At 40.4% G+C, this 11373-nt stretch overlaps 1 protein-coding gene across 1 annotated transcript in view; it reads right to left on the bottom strand.

Annotated features, from left to right (window-relative positions):
* The window catches only part of C16H11orf65 (chromosome 16 C11orf65 homolog), a 121027-nt gene extending 110097 nt beyond the window's left edge, over positions 1-10930 (bottom strand). The window contains exon 1 of the mRNA XM_024117383.2: positions 10858-10930. The gene's annotated coding sequence lies outside the window, so the exon portion shown is untranslated. The remainder of the gene's footprint in view (positions 1-10857) is intronic.
* Between the last annotated feature and the right edge of the window lie 443 nt (positions 10931-11373).

Genomic DNA, 11373 nt, shown 5'->3' with positions numbered 1-11373 from the left:
TGTTTATTCTTTTTTCTTTTGCCCTACCCAGGTACGTGGGGAGTTTCTTGCCTTTTGTGAGGTCTGAGGTCTTCTGCCAGCGTTCGGTGGGTGTTCTATAGGAGAAGTTCCACGTGTAGCTGTATTTCTGATGTGTCTGTGAGGAGGAAGGTGTTCTCCGCGTCTTACTCTTCCGCCATCTTGCCTCGATCCTCCTATTTTCATTATTTTTAAAGATTATACTCCATTTAATGTTATTACGAAACAATGACTATATTTCACTGTGCTGTACAATATATCCTTGTTGCTTATCTATCTATTTTATTCATAGTAGTTTGTGTCTCTTAATCCCTTATTCTTATCTTGTCCCTCCCCTTTTCCCATTCTCCACTGGTAACCACTAGCTTGCTCTCTATATCTGTAGGTCTGTTTCTGTTTTATTATATACATTCATTTGTTTTAGCTTTTAGATTCCACATGTAAGTGATAACATAGAATATTTGTCTTTGTCTGACTTTTTCACTAAGCATAATACTCTCTAGGTTCATTCACATTGTTGCAAATGGCAGAATTTCATTCTTTTTTACAGCTGAGTAATACTCCATTGTATATATACATACCGCATCTTCTTTATCCATTCATCTGTTGATGGATACTTAGGTTGTTTCAATATCTTGGAAATTGTAAATAATGCTGCTATAAACATTGGGGGTAGTACATATTTTTGATTTGTGTTTTCATTTTCTTTGGATATATACCCAGCAGTGGAATTGCTGGATCATATAATAGTTCTATTTTTAGTTTCTTGAGGAAGCTCCATACTGTTTTCCACATTTGCTGCACCAATTTACATTCCCATCAACAGTGTATGAGTGTTCCCTTTTCTCCACATCCTTGTCAATGTTTGTTACTTGTAGACTTTTTGATGGTAGTTATTCTGACAGTTGTGAGGTAATATCTCATAGCTTTGATTTGTATTTCTCTAGTGACTAGCAATGCTGAACATCTTTTCATGTGCCAGTTAGCCACGTGTATGTCTTCTTTGGAAAAATGTCTATTCAGGTCTTCTGCCCATTTTTAAATTGAATTGTTTGTTTTTTTGATATTGAGCTGTATGTGCTGATTACATATTTTGATTATTACCCCTATTCTTCATACCATTTGCAAAATTTTCTCCCATTCTGTAGGTTGTCTTTTTGTTTTGTTGATGGTTTCTTTTGTTTTGTGAAAGGTTTTAAGTTTAAGCAGGTCCCAGTTGGGGGCTTTTTTGCTTTTATTTCTTTTGCTTTAGGAGAATGATCCAAGAAAATATTGTTAGGATTTTATCTAAGTGTGTTCTGCAAATCTTCTCTTCCAGGAGATTTATGGTTTCAAGTTTTACATTTAGGTCTTTAAACCACTTTGAGTTTTTGTATATGGTGTGAAGGAATGTTCTAATGTCATTGTTTTATATGTGGCTGTCCAGTTTTCCCAAAACCACTTGCTGAAGAGACTGTCTTTTCTTCATGTATATTCTTGCCTCCTTTGTTGTAAATTAATTGACTGTAGGTGTGTGGGTTTATTTCTGGACTCTTTATTCTGTTCCATTGGTCCATATGTCTGTTTTTGTGCCAAGACCATGCTGTTTTGATTACTGTATAGTATTATCTGAAGTCTGGAAGTGTTATGTCTCCAGCTTTCTTCTTTTTCTCAGGATTGCTTTGGGAATTCAGGGAGTTTTGTGGTTCCATATAAATTTTATTTTATTTTAACTTTTTATTTTATATTGGAGTATAGTTTATTAACAATGTTGTGTTAGTTCCAGGTGTACAGCAAAGTGAATCAGTTATACGTATACATGTATCTATTCTTTCTCAAATTCTTTTCCCATTAGGTAGTAACATAATATTGAGCAGAGTTCCCTGTGCTGTACAGTAGGTCCCGGTTTGTTATCCATTTATTTTTTTAAAATTTATTTGGCTGAGTTGTGTCTTTGTTACTGTGCACGGGCTTTCTCTAGTTGTGGCGAGCGGGGGCTACTCTTCATTGCAGTGCAAGGGCTTCTCATTGCAGTGGCTTCTCTTGTTGCGGAGCATGGGGTCTAGGCATGCGGGCTTCAGTAGTTGTGACTCGCGGGCTCTAGAGCACAGGCTCAGTAGTTGTGGTGCATGGGCTTAGTTGCTCCGTGGCATGTAGGATCTTCCTGGACGAGGGCTCAAACCTGTGTCCCCAATCCACATTGGCAGGTGGATTCTTAACTACTGCACCACCAGGGAAGCCTGGTTATCCATTTTAACAATCAATCAATCCCAAACTCCCTAACTATCCCTCCCACCACCTCACTCTGTTAACCATAAGTTCCTTCTCTAACTCTGAGGGTCCGTTTCTGTTTTGTAAATAAGTTCATTTGTATCATTTTTTTTAGATTCCACATATAAGTGATATCATATGATATTTGTCTCTCTGTCTGACCTACTTCACTCATTATGACAATCTCTAGGTTCATCCATGTTGCTGCAAATGGCATTATTTCATTCTTTTTAATGGCTGAGTAATATTCCATTTATATATGTACCACATCTTCTTTATTCATTCATCTGTTGATGGACATTTAGGTTGTTTCCATGTCTTGGCTATTATAAACAGTGCTGCAATGAACATTGGGGTGCATGTATCATTTTGGACCATGCTTTTCTCCAGACAGGAGTGGGATTTTCTCCCAGGAGTGGGATTGCAGGATCATATGATAACTCCATTTTTAGTTTTTTATGGAACCTCCATACTGTTCTCCACAGTGGCTATACCAATTTACATTCCCACCAACAGGGTTCCCTCTCTCCAGTGCTCCCCAGCATTTATTGTTTCTGGATTTTTTGATGCTAGCAATTCTGACTGGTGTGGGGTGATTTCTCATTGTAGTTTTGATTTGCAGTTGTTTAAATTAGCAATGCTGAACATCTTTTCATGTGCCTCTTGGCCATCTGTATGTCTTCTTTGGAGAAATGTCTATTTAGGTCTTCTGATCATTTTTTGATTGGGTTGTTTGTTTTTATATTAAGCTGCATGAGCTGTTTGTAAATTTTGGAGACTAACCTCTTGTAGGTCACGTTGTTTGCAAATATTTTCTCCCATTCTGCAGGTTGTCCTTTTGCCTTGTTTATGGTTTCCTTTGCTGTGCAAAAGCTTTTGAGTTTAATTAGGTTCCATTTGTTTATTATTGTTTTTATTTCCATTACTCTGGAAGATGGATGGAAAAAGATATTGCTGCAATTTATGTCAGAGAGTGTTCTGCCTATGGTTTCCTCTAAGAGTTTTATATTGTCTGGTCTTACACTTAGGTCTTCAATCCATTTGGAGTTTATTTTTGTGTATGGTGTTAGAGAGTGTTCTAATTTCATTTTTTTACTTGTAGCTGTCCAGTTTTGCCAGCACCATTTACTGAGACTGTCTTTCCTCCATTGCTTCGTCTTACCTCCTTTGTTGTAGATTAATTGACCATAGGTCTGTGGGTTTCTTTCTGGGCTTTCTATCCTGTTTCATTGATCTATATTTCTATTTTTGTGCCAGTACCATATTGTTTTGTGCTAGCAATTCTGACTGGTGTGGGGTGATTTCTCATTGTAGTTTTGATTTGCAGTTGTTTAAATTAGCAATGCTGAACATCTTTTCATGTGCCTCTTGGCCATCTGTATGTCTTCTTTGGAGAAATGTCTATTTAGGTCTTCTGATCATTTTTTGATTGGGTTGTTTGTTTTTATATTAAGCTGCATGAGCTGTTTGTAAATTTTGGAGACTAACCTGAAAAATGCCATTGATAATTTGATAGGGATTTCATTGAATCTGTAGATTGCCTTGGATAGTACAGTTATTTTGACAATACTGATTCTTCCAATCCAAGAGCATGATATATCTTTCCATCTGCTTGTGTAGTCTTCGTTTTCTTTCATCAGCATCTTATAGTTTTCAGAGTACAGGGTTTTGTCTCCTTAGAGACATCTAGAGACAGTCATACAGAGTGAAGTAAGTCAGAAAGAGAAAAACATGTATCATATATTAATGCATATATGTGGAACCTAGAAAATGGTACCAATGAACTGGTTTGCAGAGCAGAAATTGAGACACAGAAGTAGAGACTTGTTTATGGTTTCCTTTGCTGTGCAAAAGCTTTTGAGTTTAATTAGGTTCCATTTGTTTATTATTGTTTTTATTTCCATTACTCTGGAAGATGGATGGAAAAAGATATTGCTGCAATTTATGTCAGAGAGTGTTCTGCCTATGGTTTCCTCTAAGAGTTTTATATTGTCTGGTCTTACACTTAGGTCTTCAATCCATTTGGAGTTTATTTTTGTGTATGGTGTTAGAGAGTGTTCTAATTTCATTTCTTTACTTATAGTTTTCAGAGTACAGGGTTTTGTCTCCTTAGAGACATCTAGAGACAGTCATACAGAGTGAAGTAAGTCAGAAAGAGAAAAACATGTATCATATATTAATGCATATATGTGGAACCTAGAAAATGGTACCAATGAACTGGTTTGCAGAGCAGAAATTGAGACACAGAAGTAGAGAACAATCATATGGACACCAAGGGGGGAAAGCGGCAGGGGGTGTGATGAATTGGGAGATTGGGATTGACATGTATGCACTGATGTGTATAAAATGGATGACTAATAAGAAAATAAATAAACATTTTTTAAAAATAAAAAAATAAAAGCTCCTATTGACAGCAAAAAATAAAGAAAAATCACAGTTTCAATTTCAGTACTTGTGATTGGTCTGTTCATATTTTCTATTTCTTCCTGGTTCAGTCTTGGGAGATTGTACCTTTACAAGAATTTGCCCATTTCTTTCAGGTTGTCCATTTTATTGAAATATAGTTGCTTGAAGTAATTTCTTATGATCCCTTGTATTTCTGTGGTGTCAGTTGTAACTTCTCCTTTTTCATTTCTAATTTATTGACTTAAGTACTCTCCCTTTTCTTCTTGATGAATTTGGCTTAAGTTTTATCAATTTTGTCTATCTTTTCAAAGAACCAGCTTTTAGTTTCACTGATCTTTGCTATCTTTTCTTCATCTCTATTTCATTTATTTCTTCTCTGATCTTCATGATTTCTTTCCTTCTACTGACTTTAGGTTTTGTTTGTTCTTCTTTCTCTAGTTGCTTTAGGTGTAAGGCTAGGTTGTTTACTTGAGATTTTTATTGTTTCCTGAGGTAAGATTGTACTGTTATAAACCTGCCTCTTAGAACTGCTTTTGCTGCGTCCCATAGGTTTTTGCTCACTGTGCTTTTGTTTTCATTTGTCTCTAGGTATTTTTTATTTCTTCAGTGATCCATTCATTGGTTGTTTAGTAGCATATTGTTTAGTCTCCATGTGTTTGTGTTTTTTACTTGCAGTTGATTTCTAATGTCATAGTGTTGTGGTCGGAAAAGATGCTTGATATGATTTCAATTTTCTTAAATTTATTGAGGCTCGCTTTGTGGCCCAGCATGTAGTCAATCCTGGAGAATGTTCCATGTGCACATGAGAAGAATGTGTATTCTGCTACTTTTGATGGAATGCTCTATAAATATCAATTAAATCCATCAGGTCTAATGTGTCATTTAAGGCCTGTGTTTCCTTATTGATTTTCTATCTGGAAGATCTGTCCACTGATGAAAGAGGGGTGTTAAAGTCACCCACCATTATTGTGTTACTGTCAACTTCCTTTATGGCCATTAGTATTTGCCCTATATATTGAGGTGCTCTTATGTTGGTTGCATATATACTCACAATTGTTATATCTTCTTTGTGGATTGACCCCTTGATCATTATGTAGTGTCCTTCTTTGTCTCGTTTATTACAGTCTTTATTTTAAAGTCTATTTTGTCTGATATGAATATTGAAACTTCAGGTTTCTATTGATTTCCATTTGCATGGAATACCTTTTTCCATCCCCTCACTTTTAGTCTGTATGTGTCCCTAGGTCTGAAGTGGGTCTCTTTAGACAGCATATGTACACGTCTTGTTTCTGTAACCATTCAGCCAAGGTTTCTATTGATTTCCATTTGCATGGAATACCTTTTTCCATCCCCTCACTTTTAGTCTGTATGTGTCCCTAGGTCTGAAGTGGGTCTCTTTAGACAGCATATGTACACGTCTTGTTTTTGTAACCATTCAGCCAGTCTATGTCTTTTGGTTGGAGCATTTAATCCATTTACGTTTAAGGTAATTATTGATATGTATGTCCCTATTGTCATTTTCTTAATTGTTTTGGGTTTGTTTTTGTAGGTCTTTTTCTTCCCCTCCTCTTTTGTTCTCTTCTCTTGTGGTTTGATGTCCAGCTTTAGTGTTGTGTTCGGGTTGCTTTCTCTTTCTTTGTGTGTGTATCTATTGTAGACTTTTGTTTTACAGTTCCCATGAAGTTTTGATATAGCAGTCTATATATGTACAAGGTTGTTTTAAGTTGCTGGTGTCTTTCACCTAGAGAAGTTCCTTTAGCATTTGTTGCAAAGCTGGTCTAGTGGTGCTGAACTCTCTTAGCTTTTGCTTGTCTGTGAAGCTTTTGATTTCTCCATCACATCTGAATGAGAGCTTTGCTGGGTAGAGTATTCTTTGTTGTGGGTTCTATCCTTTCATCACTTTAAATATATCATGCCACTCCCTTCTGGCCTGGAGAGGTTTTGCTGAGTAATCAGCTGATAACCTTACCAGTGTTCCTCTGTATGTTATTTTTCGTTTTTCCCTTGTTGCTTTTAATATTTTTTCTTTGTCTTTAATTTTTGTCAGTTTGATTACTATGTGTCTCAGCATGTTCCTCCTTGGGTTTATCCTGTCTGGGACTCTCTGCACTTCCTGGACTTCGGTGACTGTTCCCTTTCCCATGTTAGGGTAGTTTTCAGCTATTATCTCTTCAAATATTTTTTCAGGTCCTTTCTCTCTCTCTTCTCCTTTTGGGACCCCTATAATGCGAATGTTAGTGCATTTAATATTGTCCCAGAGGTCTCTTACACTGTCTTCATTTTTTTCGCTCTTTTTTCTTTATTCTGATCTGTGGCAGTGATTTCCACCATTCTGTCTTCCAGGTCACTTATCTATTCTTCTGCCTCAGGTATTCTGCTATTGATTCCTTCTAGTGTATTCATTTCAGTTATTGTATTGTTCATCTCTGTCTGTTTGTTCTTTAGTTCTTCTAGGTCTTTGTTAAACATCACTTGCATTTCCTGATCCTTGCCTCCATTCTTTTTCTGAGATCTTGGATCATCTTAACTATTATTATTCTGAATTCTTTTTCTGGTAGATTGGCTATCTCCACTTCACCTAGTTGTTTTCTGGGGTTTCATCTTGTTCCTTCATCTGGGACAAATTCCTCTGCCACCTTATTTTTTTAAAAATTATTTATTTATTTATTTTTGGCTGTGTTGGGTCTTTGTTGCTGTGCATGGGCTTTATCTAGTTGTGGAAAGTGAGGGTTACTCTTCGTTGTAGTGTGCAGGCTTCTCATTGTGGCGGCTTCTCTTGTTGTGGAGCACAGGCTCTAGGCACGCAGACTTCAGTACTTGCGGCACGTGGGCTCAGTAGTTGTGGCTCACAGGCTCTAGAGTGCAGACTCAGTAGTTGTGGTGTATGGGCTTAGTTGCTTTGCAGCATGTGGGATCTTCCCAGACCAGGGATTGAACCTGTGTCCCCTGCATTGGCAGGTGTATTCTTAACCACTGTGCCACCAGGGAAGTCCCTGCCATCTCATTTTGACTAACTTTCTGTGATTGCATTTTCTGTTCCACAGGTTGCAGGATTGTAGTTCTTTTTTCTGCTCTCTGCCCTCTGGTAGATGAGGCTGTCTAAGAGGATTGTGCAGGTTTCCTGATGGGAGGGGCTAGTTCCTGGTCAGTGGTGGGTGGATCTGGGTCTTGTCCCTCTGGTGGGCAGGCCATGCTCAGGGAGAGTTTAAGCCACTTGTCTGCTGATGGGTGGGGCTCTGTTCCTGCCGTTTGTTGTTTGGCCTTAGGCAATGCATTACTGGAGACTACAGGCTGTTTGGTGGGGCTAATGGTGGCCTCTAGGAGGGTTCATGCCAGTGGGGACTTCCCAGAACTGCTGCTGCCAGTGTTCTTTGTACCTGAAGTGAGGCCCAGCTGACCCCACCTCTGCAGGAGACCCTCCAATACTTGCAGGTAGGTTTGGGTTCACTGCTTTTTTTCCCTGGTTCCTGGTACACACAAGACTTTGTGTGCATCCTCCATGAATGGAATTTCTTTTCCCCCCAGTGTGTGGAAGTCCTGCAATCAAACCCTGCTGGCCTTCAAAGCCAGATTCTCTGGGGACTCCTCCTCCTGTTGCTGGACCCCCAGCCTGGGAAGCCTGATGTGGGGCTCAAAACTTTCACTCCTGTGGGATAACTTCTGTGGTATAATTGTTTTCCAGTTTCTGGGTCACTCACCAGTGGGTATGGGATATGATTTTATCACAATTACGCCCATCCTACCATCTCATTGTGGCTTCTTTTTTGTCTTTGGATGTGGGGTATCTTTTTTGGTATGTTCCATCATTTTTTGGCGATGGTTGTTCAGCAGTTAGTTGTGATTTTGGTGTTTTCCTAAGAAGGGGGTGTGCTCACATCCTTCTACTCCACCATCTTGAGCTCTCAACACCTCCATGTAAATTTTACGATTATCCTAGTTCTATGAAAAATGTCATGGGTATTTTGACAGAAATTGCATTAAATCTGTATATTGCCTTGGTTAGTATGGCCATTTTAACAATATTAATTCCTCTAATCCAAAGCCATGGTATATGTTTCCATTTCTTTGACTCATCTTCAGTTTCCTTCATCAGTGTTTTATAGTTTTTGGAGTATAGGTTTTTCACCTCCTTGGTTTATGTTTATTCCTAAGTGGTTTTTTTTTTGGATGCAGTTTTATTTTTTTATTTTTGGCAGCATTGGGTCTTTGTTGCTGTGCGCGGGCTTTCTCTAGTTGCTTCGAGTGGGGGCTACTCTTCATTGCAGTACATGGGCTTCTCATTGTGGTGGCGTCTCTTGTTGTGGAGCACGGGCTCTAGGCTTGCAGGCTTCAGCAGTTGTGGCATGTGGGCTCAGTAGTTGTGGCTCGCGGGCTCTAGAGCACAGGCTCAGTAGTTGTTGTACACAGGCTTAGTTGCTCCATGGCATGTGGGATCTTCCTGGACCAGGGATCGAACCTCTGTCCCCTGCATTGGCAGGAAGATTCTTAACAACTGTGCCACCAGGGAAGTCCCTGGATGCAATTTTAAATGGATTTTTTTTCCTTTCTCTTACTGATATTTCATTACTAGTATATAGAAACACAACAGATTTCTGTATGCTAATCTTGTATTTTGCAACCTTGCTGAATTCATTTATTATTCTAGTATTTTTTGCGTGGAGATTTTAGGGTTCTCTATGTCATTGGCAAACAGTGACAGTTTTGGGGAGACCTTCAAGATGGCAGAAGAGTAAGACGTGGAGATCACCTTCCTCCCCACAAATAAATCAGATATACATCTACATGTGGAACAACTCCTACAGAACACCTACTGAACGCTGGCAGAAGACCTCAGACTTCCCAAAAGGCAAGAAACTCCCTATTTACATGGGTAGGGCAAAAGAAAAAAGAAAAAACAGAGACAAAAGAATAGGGACGAGACCTGCACCACTGGGAGGGAGCTGTGAAGGAGGAAAAGTTTCCACACACTAGGAAGCCCCTTCACTGGCAGAGACGGGGGGTGGCGGGGGGGAAGCTTCGGAGCCACGGAGGAGAGCACAGCACCAGGGGTGCAGAGGGCAAAGCGGAGAGATTCCCACACAGAGGATCGGCGCTAACCAGCACTCAACAGCCTGAGAGGCTTGTCTGCTTACCTGCTGGCCAGGACGGCTGGGGGTTGGGAGCTGAGGCTCGGGTTTCGGAGGTCAGACCCCAGGGAAGGGACTGGGGTTGGCAGCGTGAACACAGCCTGAAGCGGGCTAGTGTGCCACAGCTAGCCGGGAGGGAGTCTGGGGAAATGTCTGGACCTGCCTAAGATGCAAGAGACCATTGTTTTGTGGTGCGTGAGGAGTGGGGATTCAGAGCACCGCCTAAACGAGCTTCAGAGATGGACGTGAGCTGCGGCTATCAGGGCGGACACCAGAGATGGGCATGAGACGCTAAGACTGCTGCTGCAGCCACCAAAAAGCCTATGTGCAAACACAGGTCACTATCCACACCTCCCCTCCCGGGAGCCTGTGCAGCCTGCCACAAATAGGGTCCTGTGATCCAGGGACAACTTTCCTGGGAGAACACATGGCATGCCTCAGGCTGTTGCAATGTAATGCTGGCCTCTGCCACAGCGGGATTGCCCCGCATTCCATACCCCTCCCTCTCCCCGGCCTGAGTGAGCCAGAGCCCCTTAATCAGCTGCAACTTTAAGCCCGTCCTGTCTGAGCGAGGAACAGATGCCCTCAGGCGACCTACATGCAGTGACGGGGCCACATCCAAAGCTGAACCCCAGGAGATGTTCGAACAAAGAAGAGAAACGGAAATCTCTCCCAGCAGCCTAAGAAGCAGTGGATTAAATCTCCACAATCAACTTATACCCTGCATCTGTGGAATACCTGTATAGACAATGAATCATCCCAAAATTGAGGCGGTGGACTTTGGGAGCAACATTGTATATATTTTTTCCTTTTTCTCTTTTTGTGACTATGTATGTGTATGCTTCTTTGTGGGATTTTGTCTGTATAGCTTTGCTTTTATCATTTGTCCTAGGGTTCTGTCTGCTTTTTTTTTTTTTAAGGATATTTTTTAGTGCTTGTTATCATTGCTGGACTTGTTTTTTGGTTTGGTTGCTCTCTTCTTTCTGTTTTTTGCTACTTTTTAATATGTTTTATTTTTAATAATGATTTTTTGTTTTAATAACTATATTTTATTTACCTTACTTTTTTCTTTCTTTCTTTCTTTTTTCTCCCTTTTCTTCTGAGGTGTGTGGCTGACAGGGTCTTGGTGCTCCTTCCAGGTGTCAGGCCTTTGTCTCTGAGGTGGGAGAGCCGAATTCAGGACATTAGTCCACCAGAGACTTCCCAGATCCACATAATATAAAACAGCGAAAGCTCTCCCAGAGATCTCCATCTCAATGCTAAGACCCAGCTCCACTCAGTAACCAGGAAGCTACAGTGCTGCACACCCTATGCCAAACAACTAGCAAGACAGGAACACAACACCACCCATTAGCAGAGAGGCTGCCTAAAATCATAATAAGTTTACAGAAAACCCAAAGAACACCACCAGATACTGTCCTGCCCACAAGAAAGACAAGATCCAGCCTCATCCACCAGAACACAGCCACTACTCCCCTCCACCAGGAAGCCTACACAACCCACTGAACCAACATTAGCCACTGGGGGCAGACACCAAAAACAATGGGAACTACGAACCAGCAGCCTGCAAAAA

The sequence above is a fragment of the Physeter macrocephalus genome, chromosome 16, assembly GCF_002837175.3.
Source record: "Physeter macrocephalus isolate SW-GA chromosome 16, ASM283717v5, whole genome shotgun sequence".
Taxonomy (NCBI): Eukaryota; Metazoa; Chordata; class Mammalia; order Artiodactyla; family Physeteridae; genus Physeter; species Physeter macrocephalus.
The sequence above is the reverse complement of the archived record's forward strand: the minus strand, read 5'-3'. Positions and strand labels throughout refer to the sequence as shown.